The following is an 18,142-nucleotide window of genomic DNA, read 5'->3' as shown; positions in this document are numbered from 1 at the left end:
TGGTCTTGTGGACAAGTTCAAGGGTTTAGAAAAGTCAGGGGGCCTAAAGAATGAAATCCACCGGAGACCCAACCCTTCATCCGCCCCATTCTAAACTTGTGGCTGGTGAAGTTAGCACCTCAGGTCTTTTCACTTCCTCTGTCTGCTCCCAGTGTAGGAGCTCACAAAGAAATGGTGAGAGGCCAAGAAGCATGCCTCGGAAAGAGAGAGATCCTAAACAAACAGCATACAAAATCAACCAGCTATGCTGTCCACATCCAACTTCTTGGCAGAGGCTGCTGCACCATCCCAAAGCACCCAGGACCCAAAGGACCACTCATCTGGGACAGTAATCACCATCATCACATCCTGAAAAACCATAAGCTAGACAAGAAGTCAAGGTCTTTGAAACATCACAGAAGAACCGGGGAAGATACATTATTTCTATAACCAAGTCTACACTCCCTCAGGCCTTGTGTTCACACTCATCCTTCATCCAAGAGGACCCAAAGTCAAGTGTCTGCGGTTTAGAGAAGTCTCTATGTGCCTAATAAGCTGATGAACCAGGTTCCTATCATCCAGTCATGTGGCCCACACAGTCTCTGTTACCCAATGAACTAAGAGGATGGCTCCCCTTCTACTTCCATGGATCAGTCTATGCTGGTTAGGTGGTGCCTAACAGATGATGCAGTTTCTAGATCTACGTAGAGCCTGCGGCTATCCTTCTTCCTCAAAGGGGAGTCAAGTGATGGTTATAAAAATTGAGTCTCCCAGCACTCAAAGCAATCCCAGTACTCAGGAGGCAGAGACAGGTGAATTTCTATGAATGCAATACTATTTTTCTACATACCAAATTTCAAGCCAGCCAGGTCTACATAGGAAGAACTGAAGAAAGAAAGGGAGGGAGGAAGGGAAGGAGAGAAGAGAAGAGAAGAGAAGAGAAGAGAAGAGAAGAGAAGAGAAGAGAAGAAAGGAGTCTTCTGGAGCAAGGCACTGCCTAAAACTCCACGGTTTGTCCAGTATGGAGTAGCTTAGGATAAAACATAGCCTTACCATAAGACACACTTTCCACACTGCGAGACAGGTCACTTCTTTCCCATTCATATGGGAGGTGGTGTATTCAAAGAGACGGACCAGCCATCTCTCCCCAAGCATCAAAGTAGGATAGTATGCGAGGTGCACAGTGGACAAGGAGGAGAAAAACTGAGTGATGTTGTGTGCTTACATGAGGGCAGGTCACCAGAAAGAAAGAAACCAGTCTCCAGAAGGGAAACCCAGGACAGCACATACAGGAAGCCTGCATTCAAGCCACCCCAATGCTTGAAAGCTGTGACTTTGCTGAAAGTGTCACACATTCCTGTGCAGCTGATGATCGCAGCCATGTGTGTCTAGCTCACAGTTGTGCCTGGGAACAGCTCAGGAAAGAATTGCCTGAGGCTTTGCTATTCCTGAGAGTCCTGCCTTCCTTCTCAGTCTTGTAGAAAGGGAGGAAGGAAGGAAAAGAGGGAGGAGGAAGGGAGGGAGGGAAGAGAGGAGGGAAGACTGCAGCTGTTCCTTCAAAGCTGCCAGAACTATCTTGAGAGGAAATAATCGCAGTGAATATTAACAGTTTGTGGAATTAAGTTTGTTGTTGGTTAATTTGCACTTGGGTTGATGTCTAAACTCTTACCAGCTCGTCTCCTAAAAACATAAGCTAGAAGCTGTGGAAAGGGAGAGGGAGGGTGTGCAGTCTTACAAAACTTCTTGCTTTAAATGAATATTAAAAACAGGATGCAAGCCCCCAGGTACAAGGTAATTCACATCCTGGACAATTGTCTTTTTCAGGTGGAGAGAGGTCATATTTAGATTTAGAAACTATTTTTCCCCTTGCCTTCCAGTGCTAGACTGGGGTGAGCTTATGATAGAGATCTGGTTGTGTTTTATGGAAGAACTTTTGGCCAAAGAGCACAGTGTTCCCTTGAGGGTTGGGGGCTTGAGTGTGCCTGAGGGACACCTTGTCTGAGAACATGCTATTATAAGTGTTGTCCGCATGTGCATCTCTTAGGGAAACAGTGATGCCAACAAGACAGTTCCCTACCGAATACCTCAAGCCAGGTCCTCAGTGTGACACCCTTCTCCTCTGCCTTCTATGTCCCACGGCCCCTCCTATTAGCCCTTTCCCATTTGGAGCGGGAATGAGTCTTTCTCAGGGAAGAGACATAATAAACAACTGTGCTGGATTGGGGCTGTATAGGGAACTTTTTTCTGATTGTTTACAATGCAAGTTGGTTGATAGTTTTTTAAGTATTTCCTATTTGAAGTCTCCTATGTAAAACCATGTGATGGCCATCTCCCCAGTTCTCTCCTGTACAGTGTGTGTGTGTGTGTGTGTGTGTGTGTGTTAGGGAAGGTGATGATGGGGCAGAACAAACATGAGCCTGAATGTGTGTGTGTGTGTGTGTGTGTGTGTGTGTGTGTGTGTGTGTGTTAGGGAAGGTGATGATGGGGCAGAACAAACATGAGCCTGAATGTGTGTGTGTGTGTGTGTGTGTGTGTGTGTGTGTGTGTGTTATGGAAGGTGATGATGGGGCAGAACAAACATGAGCCTGAATGTGGTTCCACAGAATGAGACAGAGGCAACTTGTCCTCTTCCATCATGGTTCCAGAGCCAAATTCTGGTCACTGGGAGTTGGTTCTCCCTCCTGTGGCAAATTCCAGAGAGAATCAGGCTTGTCTGTCAAATGCTTCTGCCAGCTGCGCTACCTCATTGCCCCTCAGGCGTGGTCCTCAGTCTGTGGGTCATGACCCCCTTGGAGTTGAAGGACCCTTTCACAGGATATATATATTAGATATCCTGCATATCAAATATGTACATTACAATTCATAACAGTAGCAAAATTACAGCTATGAAGTAGCAACAAAGATAATTTTATAGCTAAGGATCACCACAACATGAACTATATTTACGAAATGTGCTGCAACATTAGGAAGGTGGAGAACCACTGCCCTACACTATAAGCTTGGTGCAAGCAAAAATAAATAAACAAATAGGTCATTATTAGTCTCTACCAGTGAAAGCATTGCCGTCGAGTGACAGACTCACTGAATATGGCTGCACTAGTAAAGGAGATTATATCACCTGGATATGTGGTGGGATGTCTTCGTTAGAGTTTTCACTGCTGTGAAGAGACACCATGACCAAGGCAACTCCTATGAAGGCACACATTTCAATGGGGCTGGCTTACAGGTTCAGAGGGTCAGTCCATTATCATGGTGGGACGCATAGCCATGTGCAGGTAGATGTGGTGCTTGAGGAGCTGAGAGTTGACATCTTGATCCAAAGGCAGTCAGGAGGAAACTGTCTTCTGCAGGCAGCCAGGAGAAAGGTTCTCTCTTCCACACTGGGTGGAGCTTGAACCTAAGAAAAGACCTCGAACCCCACCCCTACAGTGAGTGACACACTTCTTCCAACGAGGCCACACCTCCCCCAATAAAGCCACACTTCCGAATAGTGCCACAGCCCATGGGCCAAGCACGTTCAAGCCACCACAGACATTCTTCAAAAAATCTAGTGACAACCACTGGTCATAAGCAGCGCAGCTTTGTACCTGGCTGTTAGTGAGAGGGTGACAAAGAGCCTTAGCTCTGCTCTAGCTCCAGACTCCAGTTATCAGCTTAATAGAGTTCAGATGTGACGGAGAAACAGGCTTCAGCAGAGACTCAGATGGGATTGTGAGAGCGCCTATGGAGGACAGGCTACGTCTACCACATCGGTAGGCTGTACTCTGCCTGCAGTCACCAGTCACCATCTCTGAAGTAAAGTGTACTCCTGTTTTACTAAAGGTTAAACAGCTTGATGGGAGATGTGACTCGCTTAAGCGGAAAGAGCTAATTGGGACCTGAGTCTTGTGTTAAAGCTGGGCCCCCTGCTACTGTCTAGATTAAAGGATGTCAGTCCTGGGGAGGCAGGATATAGAACTCACACTAGTTATTTTCATAAAAGGAATTTTGAATGATTTATAGCTAGCTGAAAAGAAAGGCGGTAGAGACCTCAACTGTGTTACAGAGGTAGAAACTGCCGTTAGCAGCTGCCTTCCTTAGAGTCAGGGAAATGTGTGGGGAAAGGCTGGAACATTAAGACTTAGAACCGCGGAGTGCTGAATGCGAACAGCACAGAGGAGAGGCATGAGAACAGCTGTCCGCCATCCCACCCAGCTGCCGTCCTGGGGTGTTTAGCTTTGCCCACCTTACAAGAGATCATCCCAGTTAGGCTTGTGAACAATTTCCAACTCTCATAATCCTCCCCTTCCCACTCCGAGAATATCCAACTGCTTGTTACCTAAATTAGTCTGAATGGCCTGGGAAAGTTGTGTGTGTGTGTGTGTGTGTGTCCATCTATGCAGCTGTTGGAAGTTCTCCTTGCTGTTTCTGCTGGGTAAGGCTTTCCAGATTGGGGAAGGAGTGGCCACACCCCTGTAAGGAACCCCTTACTTATGCTCTGTAAGGAAAGCCAATACAGTCCTTGGTTCTCTAGAATTGACTTGGTTGTATTGTGTTTCGGTTTGTTCCTGGGTCCTTAGGAGAAGGGTTGCATGGTGCTTACATGTGTCTCTGCGAAGAAGTTTAGCAACAAGAGAACAAATGGGAATGCAGCATTGGTATATTCCTTCTAATGTGGAAGAGGGTATTTACTGTACAGATGCCTCCTGGCCCCCTGAGGGGCTTCTGCATCTCCAAGGGTGAAGACCAAATGCAGTTTGTTGATAAATGCTATCTAGCATGCTGGGTCCAGATGCTGCCCCTTGCATGTTCTGCTGTCACCACCAGGAGGAAGAAGAGGGGCAGAGGTGATGCTGACAGGAACAGGAAGTTCCTGGGAAAAGGAAGTGTTGTTGGTAGGCTGGGAATAGACAAGACAGAGGAACCTGTTGTCTTCTCTGTACTCTGTAGGCCTCCCTCCTAGTGCCCTGACTTGGCAAAGCGTCACAGGGACCAGCTGGCAGAACAGAATTAAGGTTTGCATGTGCCAGCCCCACAGGCCCAGAGCGGAACAGAAGAGGGTAGATTTAAAATCTGGAAGGAAGTTTTACTAATGGGCACACTGAGTTTCCACTTCACCAGAAGCTAGGACCTAACTCTCACCAGTTGTCAATCAACTGGTCTGAAGTCAGACACTGAACCAGCACTGTGTGTCCTTAGTTACTGTCTAATTGCTGGGCCACTATACTATGGCCTGGGGTGGGGGTGGGAATGTCTTAATCTATATGACTTCAGGCCCCCAGACACATAGTTCTACACACACACACACACACACACACACACACACTTTTTTTATTTAAAGGGGAAGGGAGGAAGGAAAAGAAAAGGAATCAAAATATCAAGACACCCATTCCTGAAGCAAAATGATAGTTGGATTTTTTTTTTCCTCTCTTCTTCTTTCAAGAAAATTGCTTGATGACTCAGAAAATGCATCAGGGAGAATACGCTCCAATTCCTCAGCCATGTGGGGCAGGCCAGCAGTGTAGATATGCCCCAGGGGCATGAGGTGAGGATATTTCTAGAACATCTGTCAGGGGAGTAAGCTTTATGGGCTGAAGTTTGGAGGACAGTGTTACTATGCTATCGATTAATTCAGTCATTGCTGTGTTTTTGTTGAGGCTACTGAGTACCCCTATTACTCTGTACTGAGTCGCTGCTAATTCCCATGGACTGCCCATTTAAGGTGGGCAGCTTCCTCTCTTCTGCTCAAGTGACTTGAAGTGCTATTCACTTGAGAAATTACTTTTCTGCTTATCTTCACAAGAGGCATGCTCAACCATGACATCCCTGGCACTGACCTGAAGAGTCCTAGAATGACAGTTTTGAGCCTCAGAACCCAAAAGGAGCTATTTCTCAAAAAACCATTAAGGGCTCAGAAGCATGCACGAGAGGACAAAAGGTGCTGCCTTTTTGCTGCAATAGTTTGTTGACCTTTTGAGACAGGGTTTCTCTTCGCCATGTAGCTTTGGATGGTCTGGAATTCATTCTGTAGATCAGGCTGATCCCAAACTTGCAGTGACCCTCCTGCCCTTGCCTTCCAAGTGAATGGATTACAGGGGATTCACTCCTTCCTGCTCTCTCCCATATCTTAATCCTGTACCTAAAGGTTTTTTTTTTCTCATGGCTTTCAGAGACAGAGGGGAAGTACAAGGGTTTCTTTTAGCCTCTCAAGAGGTAGGAAAGAGGTGGGATATTGCCATTCACCTGGAGCCACAAGGAAACACTCACTACGAACATGACAAGGAGGGCAGGGGACTCATTTTGTTGTTCAAGGCACCAGGAGTGAGAACCAGAGAGATGACAGCAGGAGCCAATGTGCAGGGGTCTTATGGGAGGGACAAACAGAATCAGCAAGAGTCAAGTTAAGTTAAGCCTGGGGTTAAAGGTTAGACCTGACCCTGGACTTGGGGAAATAATTTGGACATCTAACAATTGTCTGGTCATTTTCATTCTCTTGGCTGACTCCATGCCAGGTGTGAGTTCTCGGATGACAAGACTCCATGTTTCTTGTCTGCTTAGTCTCTACTGGTTAGTGAGAGCAGGGCCTCTGGTTATCTAGTAAATTGCTGGGTGTGTTTCAGAATGACAGGCGTGGCACAGGGATGCTTGATTTATTATTCTAGGATGAATATTAAGTCTTCAAGCTGCTTCTTAGCAACAGACTAGAGGAGGCAGAAAGGATGAAGTAAGGAAAGCTAGAGCAGAGGTGACAGGGCCCTCAGGTATGCAGGTGAGTGGAAGAAAACAGGAATGGGCTTCCATGGGGCGCACAGCAGCAAGGTTCTGTGGTGTGAGCATCTAATGTGACTCCCATGAGAAGAGTGAAAGAAGGATGCAGCCTTATAACAGTGACTGGCCCAAGGCAGAGCCTGAGGGTGCTGAGGAGGAATGGGGAAGTCAGAATCCGTGGGCCCGCCTTTCCAACTACAGCCTGAGGACTCCAGTCCCCAAGAAGGGAGCTGCTTCCAGGCTTCTAATTGCATTGCTGTGTCTTCCTGCTGCAAAAGACCAGACCTGAGGCTCACAGATATTCCAGATGCGTGTGTGTGTGTGTGTGTGTGTGTGTGTGTGTGTGTGTGTGTGTACACGAGAGCACTCATGCGTGCACGCGCAGAACATGGAAGGAGAGAGCCTGTTTTGTTTCGAGGAAGTCTGGAAACTAGAAACCACAGCCAGATGGGCACAGCCTGAGGGATGGTCATGGCACATTGGAGCGTGAAATCAGACTTTGGAGGGAGATGAGGGTATGGTTTGGCAGAGGATCAGGCAGGGATTCTCAGCCAGACATTTATGTGTGGTGGGATGGCCTAGGTTTACTAACAATGAAACAGATGCAGGTTAAGGCAAGCACGAGGTGTGTCAGTATAGTTTCTCCACTGGATGAGTCCAACTCCTGACTCTCAGCAGCCTTGGCAGGTGACTCACATGGTCAGTTGTCAAATAAAGGCCTGTCAGGCCTTTCTCCCACCCGTTCTCGGACCCCCTAAGGCTTGCAGTTATTTTCCTACTCCCCCCAACAGTCCTCTCTCCTTACTATTCTTCCTCTCTGCTATTCCACCCTGAACCAGAATTAGAACCCAGACTATGGAGTCCCGTGAGTAAAGAATTCACTAAAGCATCCTGGCCACAGAGAGATTTCAGGGGCTAATTTAATATCTGAGAGGGGTCAGAGTTGGAAGCTGAATAAAAAATCTTTATTATAATATCAGTATGTATACTTTTGCATTAGGGAAGCAAGCACTTGACATACACACACACACACACACACACACACACACACTTTTGAAGTAATTGACTTAGGTACTGTGGCTAAGAAAACCTAAACTATCAAATAGCATTAAAGGTTTACATTTGGTAAACCAAAGCTATCACCAAGACGAGAGTCTCTCTCTGTCTCTGTCTGTCTCTGTCTCTGTCTCTCTCTGTCTCTCTCTCTGTCTCTCTCTCTCTCTCTCTCTCTCTCTCTCTCTCTCTCTCTCTCTCTCTTTGTCTGTCTTCCCCTTCAACTCCTAGTCTTACCACCAACTTTAACTTTGTACCTCCTAGTTGAAGTCTAAAGTCTTCCAGTAGTTTCAGTTAAGTCTGTTCAGATTTTCCAAGACAATGTCCTTCACTTAGAACCATTTGAAATGTTCTCAGAGCACCAACCTAGGGCAGGTTAATACTTGATTGAATTGCTGAGGCCTGGCCTGCAACATCCAAAACATCACATCACTGAAAACCCACAGTTTTGGCCATGGCAAAATCACCATTCCCACAATTTTCATGATGAATTAGATATGTCATTTTACTAGCCATTCCTATATTCAAGAACAAATGGCATGTTTTCTCTATAGGCCATGGAACAGCATTCTGAGGTGCTGATCTGAGGGGGAGGCTGTACCCTGAGGTGCTGATCTGAGGGGCAGGCTGTGTCCTGAGGTGCTGATCTGAGGGAGGGGCTGTGTCCTGAGGTGCTGATCTGAGGGGGAGGCTGTGTCCTGAGGTGCTGATCTGAGGGGGAGGCTGTGTCCTGAGGTGCTGATCTGAGGGAGGGGCTGTGTCCTGAGGTGCTGATCTGAGGGGAACTTATAACTTAGTTGTATTCCTTAAACATCTCTCTACATAATGGGTGTCTCTGTTTCTCACAGATAGTTAAAACTATGAAGCCTGCAATTGATGATAAGCTCAATGTGCTGATGTGTATTACCTAGAAATGCTGAATAAATCTCTATTTCCAACTAGAGTACACATTAGAATTCTTCTGTTCCTTAAGCCTGGTGACAAATTGCATATGGAAATGTCATGTACTAGTTTTTACAATTATTGAGTCATCTGGGAGACACAAAATGTAAAGTGTAAGTATATAAAAGTCTTTTTTTTTTACTTTAGTATAGAACTTCTATTTTATACTAATTTCTACATTAGAAGTAAGAGATATGTAAAATATGAAAGATCTTTGGGCAAATTTAAGGATCCACTTTTGACATTACAGCAGAGATACTTAGACCTCTTTGATAATTTCCCCAAGCTAACATGGAGCAAGTCAAAAGATGTAGACATAAGGATGGGGGTAAAAGGAGCTAGGGGAAGACAGGGGACTCGCTGTATGAACAGTTTAGAGAGAAACACTGTCTTCAGAAGCCTGCCAGGTTTGCCTTGGCCAAATATATATTACATGTTGTTTTTGAAAATTCACACAGTATATTATGACAGTGAGACCTTTAATATTGTTATATTTGAGATTGATTCTTTTTTTATTTTATGTGAATATGTGCTTTTCCCATTTTAGTCTGTTTACCACTTGCATGAAATACCTGCAGAGGCCATTGAATGCCCTCAATGTGGACTTCCAGACTTGCTGGCTGCTCATGGATGCTGGAAATCGAACTCCAGTCCTCTAGAAGGGCAGTCAGTGCTCTTAACTGCTGAGCCATCTCTCCAGCCCCAGGAGATTTTTTTTTTCATTCCCAAATCATGGGGTCATAGACTCTTGATTATTAGCTTTTTTTGTCAGAGATGGGAATGGAAGTTCTTGTGGTAGAAACAAGACCTACTATTACTTCAGAGAATGCAGTTCCTAAAAAACCAGAGGAGGGGAAGAAGAAAACAGGGCAAGAAAGAGGAAATGATGATGGAAACTGCAGAAGTAAACTCTGTGATGTCTAGCCCATGATTGCACTCCCAGGGACGCTCTGAGTCACACCCCCACTTCCCTCCTTCTTCGTGATTGATTATGCCATCTCAGGGAAAAAGCTGGACTAGAACTGACATAGGCTCGTCCAGACTTATCCTCTTTCCCTCAGTGCAAAATCTCTATAATTTATTGCAGAATTATCCTGTTAGAAGATAAGGAATTCTCTCTCTAGACCCCAGCAAGCTGACACATATTCTAGGTCACTACAAGACACATGGTACCATTTTTAAAATCAGAATCATTCTGAAGTCACTTGGCATGAAAGGGTATCAGGAATGGACCAGGATTGTTTTTTGCTTCTCATACTATTCAGGTTAATGTCCTTGTCTATGCAAGACTAAAAGGGGGAGGAGGCTCTCAGGCTGTCAGTGGTTAACTGGAACGCACAGGAGAAACCGAGAACGCTTTTGGACATGGCATGCTCCCACACGCGTTGACTGTTCTCTTCCCACCTGCTGGCCTTGAGGGAAGCCTTGCCATTCTCTGTGGCTGCATTTGGTCTACAACTGTGCTGAGCAGTCCCTCCGCTCCTGTGCCCTAGGCATAGGTAACTGGAAGGTAGACTGAGGCTATAGTGAGTCTCTTTGTTTTTCTCCCGTAGAAACCCTGACACAATCGCCACCTAAGTCAATTCACCACCTGACAAGTGCTCCTCGGCTTGTTTTAGTTTGCTTCCTGCAGCCTGAATGACTTCCTCCCCGTAAAAGATACCAGTTTAAGTTAAAGAATTAAAAATTCAGAGGAAGATCTTCCCACAATGTGAGAGCATCCTCACTTGTGAGAGTGGGGGGGGGAGGGGCGGGAGGGGATTGACAATCCTCCACTACCAAAAGTAACAAAAATGACAATGTTAGCTACACCACTCCTGGGCATGTATCCAACAGATTCTGCGCCATACCACAAAGACCCTTGCTCAACATGTTCATAGCAGCTTTATTTGTAATAGTCAGAGACTGGAAACTACCAAAATGTTCCCCAGCTGATAAGGAAAATGTAGTACATTTGCACAATGGTGTATTGACTCAGCTATTAATAAAATGACGTCATGAAATGTCAAGGCAAATGGATGGGACTAGAAAAGATCATCCTGAATGAGACCCAGAAAGACAAACATGTTATGCACTCACTTATAAATGGCTACTAGCCATAAAGTACAGGGACACGACAGGGCTTGAGAGCAGAAGAGCTGACCCCGCCTCCTGCAGGTGGCAGTGCTGCTGCCTGTACTAGCTGGAACAGTGCTGGAGTGCTCACCCTGGTGGTGCAGATGTGGGAAGGCAGCTGGCAGCAGGCTGACCAGCTCTGTTACCCTGGCCCAGAGCCAGGGGTCTGAGCTGGCTCCCCCAAAATTTCCATCATCTGTAACCTGTTGGAGGGCTGGTCCTGCTGATCAAAGCAGCAGGATCGCCACAACACAGGGCAACAACAGGACAACCTGGAGGTCCTGGTTAGGATCATACTCATGGTATGACAGAAGCCAGAGCCCGAACAATTTGCAATGAACATTTGCAAGTCAAGATGTGTAGACAGAGAGATATACTGTGGGACACACTACAGCGTCCATAGACCAGATGCTTTCTGTGTTTTGTTTTGTTTATTTGCTTGTTATTGTTGTCGTTTTGCTTTTCTTTGGTAGGGAGGTTGCAAGAGCAGAGGGTGACTATGACGGGCTGGGGAGAGATGAGTGGGTCTCGGTTGCCATGGTGTGAAACCCACAAAGAATCAATAAAAAGGGGTTTTTTTGGTTGTTGTTTTTATTTTTGATTTTTATTTTCTTAAATCGGAGATTTTCAAGAGAAATCCTTTGGTAACAGTCTGCTTTTGAGTTTCCTCGGAGCCACAGAGCCAGAGTTAAGCTGCTGAGAAGTTGAATGAGGGAATAGTAGAGTCAAGCTTAAGGATGGAGCTTGACCTCTCAAGAGCTTTCTCTGACCTCACGACAAGGATAACTGTCACTCAGACAGCGTGGAGCCTCGCCTCTGACCTCAAACGGCCTCTCTTTGGTGCAAAACTGCATATTCAGTAGATTGTCACTGCACAGGCTGCCCTGTGGCATTCTTCTAGATTCGTGTAACAAGGCTATCTATCACAGCAGTAACGTCAGCTAAGAGCGTGTGGCTGCCGAAATCTTGGGGTGATAAGCCCCGTTAGTGCTTTTACTTCCTGTATCCCACTTTCCCCATTTCTTTAAGCCATGGGGACCAGATCTACTCCTGTGTGTCTCTTACTAATCATATTCCAGATGGGTGGTGTTCATAAAAGTTTGTTTCCAGCTTGCATAATAATAGAGCTGTAGCTGGAGAGTGGCTGCCCGCCAGGCTCTCCATCTCAGATCTCCATGTAGCTGGCTATGCTCCGCTGACTACCTCTCAGTAATGGCGTTTGAGTAGAGGTGATGGGCTATTTCAACGCGAATGCCTTTAAGAAGTGAATAATACACTGACTTGGGTTAGCCTTTTGTTGCTGTGACAAAATGCCTGGGATAAACAACTTAAAAGGAGGAGTGTATTTTGACTCCATTTGGAGGTTTTTAATTCACAGTCACCTGGCTCTGGCGCTTCTGGGCCTGTGGTGAAGCATCACCGTGGGAAGTGTGTGGTAGAGTAAAAAGACTCACTTTATGGTGAGCAAGAGGGAAGGGGGAGGGGAGGAAGAAAGGAGGAGGTAGGTTGGGGATAAAACAGGCCTTTCAGGCCTTTTGCATCCCCAGTGGGCTGCTTCTGTCAGCGAGGATGTCACTCCAGAGATTCCCATTATCTTCCTGCAGTACCATGGGCTGAGGCAGCACTGGAGCCTTTGTGGCACGGTCTAGATGCAAACTGCAGTGCTATTCCATTCTTTCCTTCCCTCCAAAGGATGCAGACTACAGGAAGACCCCAGGGATGGCTATACGCCCTTGAACCCCCTACATAGTTCTTGGGCAAGACGGAACTTGTTAATATATTTGCTAAGTTGTATTTTAAAATAGTTATTGCTGCTCTTTGACCCTTTAAAGTAAGGTTTATTTATTTCTAATTATGTGTATTATTTAGGAGTCAGTACAAGAGGGTATAGGCACAAACAGGGATGCCAGAAGAACGCATTGGATCCCTTGGAGCTGGAGTTACAGGTGGTTGGGAGTTGTGTGATGTGGTTGGTAAGAAGGAACCGGAGTCTTCTGTGAAAGAGCTAACATTCTTGACTGCTGAGCCATCTCTCCTGCCCCTGTCATCTCATCTTAACAATACACATCTCTTCATGGGCCTATAAGTTGTATCAGTCTATTCCATGTTCCAGTGTTTAACTCTCAGGGCCCTTGGGTCGTCTTCCCTCTTAGCTTAGTGATTCCAATCCACTCCCTTTCCACCCTCCTCTCCTTGCTGCGGCCAGTTCCTTTCCCCACATTCTGGGACCCACTTAACCCTACTCTGATGCACATCTCAAAGGAGTGATACCTGACATATGCAGACCTACAAGTCCACATAAAATGTGAAATGAATATTAGATACTTGGTTAATGTAAAATACATACAAACTACCTTATTACAAAAGGTGCCATTTTCTCTAAACAAGAAAAGGTGACTAAAAAATTTCATCAAGTTATTATTCTTAATATCATAGCCAGGAGAAGGAGTTCGTGAATATATCGCATTGGAAAAATCATAAAGAAACATGTCCTTACATATTAATGGAGGGTTTGAATTAGCATAAGCACACACAGGGCTTATGTCAAACTTACATACACACCTACATTTTTGCCCAGCAATCCCATTTGGAAGAACTTTTCTTATAGATGTATTTACATGTGCCAATTTATGCATGGCTAACTCTCTTTATTGTTGGCGCTGCTATTTGACCTTTTAAATTAAGGTTTATTTATTTTTAATTATGAGTATTACTTAGATAGCCAAGACATTTATCATTGAGGGACTAGTTAACTAAAATGATATATCCATGAAAAAGAATATGAAAAACCTCATTATTATTTTTTATTCGATATATTCTTTATTTACATTTCAAATCCCTTTCATGGATTCCCCCCTCTTTCCTCCCCCTGTTCCCCAATCACCCCCTTCCCAGTTCCCTATTCTGGTATTCCCCTACACTGCTGCACTGAACCTTTCCAGAACCAGGGACCTTTCCTTCTTTCTTCTTGGGCATCATTTGATATATGAATTGTTTCTTGGGTATTCTGAGCTTCTGGGCTAATATCTGCTTATCAGTGAGTACATACCATGTGTGTTCTTTTGTGATTGGGTCACCTCACTCAGGATGACATTCTCCAGTTCCACCCACTTGCCTAAGAATTTCATGAATTCATTGTTTTTAATAGTGAGTAGTATTCCATTGTGTAAATATACCACATTTTCTGTAACCATTCCTCTGTTGAGGGATATCTGGGTTCTTTCCAGCTTCTGGCTATTACAAATAGGGCTGCTATGAACATAATGGAGCATGCATCCTTATTACATGTTGGAGAATCCTCTGGGTATATGCCCAGGAGTGGCACAGCCGGTATAGCAGGGTCCTCCGGTAGTATCATTCCCAGTTTTCTGAGGAACTGCCAGACTGATTTTCAGAGTCTTTGTACCAGCTTGCAATTGCACCTACAGTGAAGGAGTGTTCCCCTTTCTCCACAAAAAAACTCTTTGTTAATGAAGGAGATCTTTGCATTTCACAGAGAGTTTATATTTTTCTAGGGTTATCATCTGGGGTGATACAGATTACCAGGAGGAAAAGAATACGGGTTTCCCCAAAGTTCGTGTGACATGGAAAGTCTCATAAGATTAAAACCCAAGGAGCAGAAAACTAAGTTTTCGTGAGAAGGCTAACATTGACTGTAGAGAGGCACGTGGAGAAACTAATGGTAGATAACGCATGTTTTGGCAAGGTCGGGTGTTTTTTTTTTTTTTGCTTGTTTTTGTTTTTTGTTTTTTTGTTTGTTTGTTTGTTTTTACAAAACCCTAGACCTTCCCACCCAAGCATGCTTCTCTTTTCCTGGCATATGGCCAGCATCTCTCACAGAAGAATTTTTACTTCCTGGGGGTGCACAGAGAGTGAGAACTCCCTTCTTACAGCTGCTAGTTCTGGGGTGCTTTTAACTCAAAATAATCCTTCTGCCAAACTAGTATACTTTGAAGTGACATATCCTACTACCTACCATTCAATGCCATCAACGAGTAAAAATATACATACATGTATAAGAAAAACATCAATATTATAAATACACATAGCCTACATATGATGTATGTAGTACATATGTATGATATATAGTATTATATAAGGCATATATGGAATGTAGTATATACAGTGTAACACAGTACATATGCTTATAGCTCTTCTTTGGCATTATATGACTATATAGAGAGAATGCATTTGGGAAATTGTAGAAATATCATGACGCTTTTGGTGTTGGGGGGCGGGGGATATCAGGGACATGAACAAGGGAGGACACACATCTGACATCTCCTAATAAAACATTTAAGCTTTTGAACCATGAAAATGAGAATTGTTACAACTTTGCTTCCCTTTCTGCCCAAACTTTTGCCCCCTGAAGTGACTACTATAGCTGAGACATTGTGTTTGTTGAACGATTAGAGAAATCACTAAACATGTGCATGTAAATAAATTATTCAGTAGTTGAAATCATTCCTGTAGCAATGGACTCCTGCAGTACTGGGAGACAGCAAATTAACCAGCAATGGGATGACCAGAAACGAAGCTGGAGACAGGCCCATTTGCCATTCGATGACCTATAAGGGATCTCTGGGTTACAGAAATCATGCTAATAGCAAAGCAAAGAAAGACACAAAGCAGAGGCGTTCGGTCAGTGGGAAGAAAGTGTGGAGGCTTGCAGATGTGAGTGGGAGCGAGGAGGGGGGAGCAGAAGTGTGCTTGCAAACATGAGGCAGGAAAAATCAAGTCCCAGGAAGTCATGGTATTTTAGTTAGGGTTTCTATTTGGGTGAAGAGACACCTAGATCATGGCAACTCTTATAAAGGACAGCATTTAATTGGGGTCAACTTATGATTCAGATGTTCAGTCCATTGTCATCATGGCAAGAGTCATGGTAGCATGCAGGCAGACACGCTGCTGGAGAAGGAGCTGGGAGTTCTACATCTTGATCAGCAGACAGAAGAAGGCCACACCTCCTAATAGTGCCACTCCTTATGGGCTAAGCATTAAAACATATGTGACTAATGGGGCCATTACTATTTAAACCACCACAGATGGGAACTCAAAGAAAGGGGTTTGTTGTTTGTTTGTTTGTTTGTTTGTAAATGTTAAGTTAGTCAGTCTACCGCCCCTGACACCATGCCTTCTCTTCCTTGTTGTGATGGACCAAATCCCTCTGCAGTTGTAGGTCACAATACACCCTTTCTTCTTCTGATGCCTTTAATTAGGGTGTTTTATCCCAACAACAGAATGGTAACTAAGACAACAGATTTTGAACCATATCCTTAGATTTTCTTATGCTTTAGGTCATATGTTTTTGGTATAAAAAAGTTAGATATTGAATGTGGCCACTCAGATCTGGTCATTTTGTGGAATTTTGTGGGGTTTTGGTTTTTTGTTTTATTGTTGTTATTGTTATTGTTATTATTGTTTTCAATCAAGGACTTTTAAGGTGGTAAGATGTGATATTCACCATACACATTGTGAATGTGTGTGGAATATTACATGGAATTGTTGCTAAACCCACAATATTGTTTTATCCTAAAATATAATATTTCAATAAACAATAGTGGCTTTTTAAGGTTAAAAGAATTAGAACAAAGCCAATGACAGTCACAGATCTATGTGTTCAATCAGTCATTCCTACAGTCACAACTGGATCCCCGACTCTTCAACTAATGTATCGTGGACTATGTTAATTTAATAACTGTGCATAATCTGTAAGTGATTATGTCCAGAGATGAAAGTGGTGTCTAGCATTAATCTGATTTCTAAACTTAACTTTGAACTTCCAGGATATTGGAGACATTGGATTCTATGTCTAGCACGAGTGACAGAGTCTGAAAACCTGTAATTGAGAACAGGTACATTGGGTGGGAAAGGAGAATTTTGCTTCTATTTTTCTCTGCAGAGCAAAGAACAGGTGTAAAAACGAGGAAAACCTTGTCAAGCAGGAGGAAGTCTGAGGGCGCCCGCCACCTAATCAGGCATCCTCAATTAGTATGAAAATAGCATCTATTATTTTTACACAAAGGGGGCTGCTTTGCAAGTCACTTCAGTGCCTCTTTATCACTTTTGAGTGTGCTTATTTTGACAGTTTTTATTTATTCTTTTTTTTTTTTTCTGGTGGTATATCAGAAATATGGCCCCATCTGGAGACAGCACACAACTTGATGCGTTTCATGGCCCTTCCAATCAGGAGTAACTACAGCTGTCGGGGGAGCACTGAAAAAATGTCAATTAGCCATAAAAGTTCCACAAACAAGCATTATGTCTCTTTCTTACGAGTCCCCAGGCGCAGCTCAAAATTGAGCAATAATGTCCACAGTTAAAAATGGCTGTCGGGGGCCCCAGCACTCTCCTTTCCCATTAATAATTGCCCAGCACCAGCCCTGGTGCCACTACCCGTGTATGGTGGAGCACAGACCACTAATGGGGGTGCGTGTTAAAAATAGCTCCAACTTCCATCACATCGGTGGGTGGGAAAATGCACTGACTGCCTCTCTGCCTACTGCATGGCCAGCAGGAAGACCTCTCCCAGGAAGCAAGAATGAAGTGGCCTGTGCCATCCTGCTTCCTTTGCCCTGCCTGCCCAGGCCTCTGGCTCTGGGCTTGTTTCCTATTCCAATTTAAAGCTCTATTGCATCAGGGTAGTTCTGGATCAGAAGAGTGTTGAAGAACAATCCACCTCCTATCACTCTTGTCGACCCACCAAAACTTCAATTTACATGTAGCCTTTATTTACTGATAACTACTCTGTCCTCTGGGCTAAAACAAACAAACAAATAAAAAAATGTTCCAAGTCTACAAGTAACCAGAGTGAGTACCTGAGGCCAATGCCTGTGCCCTGCTGACGTAATAAAGCTTTAGGTATGAACACAGAAGCCTGGCCCACTGTAGCTTTCCAATTTATTATTTTGTCTTTTCAGCTGTTTGAAGGCATGACTTTGACTTTAAAAATAATAATATGGGTGTGGCTGTGCGTATGCACACTATGAATGCGTTTGTTTGTATGTGTGCATTAGAATTCATGACACAATTTTGATAATTGATACTTTCATTGCCATTGCCCCACAGCTAATTTGGGTGCATGTGGGGTGTTGGGGGTTTGTAAGGTCTCAGTGATGGGAGAAGATTCATGGGTTCATTCTTCTGAGAGTTTCTAGTCTATATTATTCCTGGCTAGAGCGATTGTGCTGCACACTAGATCTCCAGGATGTATTCATCTTGTACCCGCAGCCTAAACACAGCTAGAGGAAATGAGGTGCTGGATAGACAGTACATACTTATACTTTTATTTTTTTAAATATTGCGT

Source organism: Apodemus sylvaticus, chromosome 5 (genome assembly GCF_947179515.1).
Source record: "Apodemus sylvaticus chromosome 5, mApoSyl1.1, whole genome shotgun sequence".
NCBI lineage: Eukaryota > Metazoa > Chordata > Mammalia > Rodentia > Muridae > Apodemus > Apodemus sylvaticus.
Note: the sequence above shows the minus strand (reverse complement) of the source record.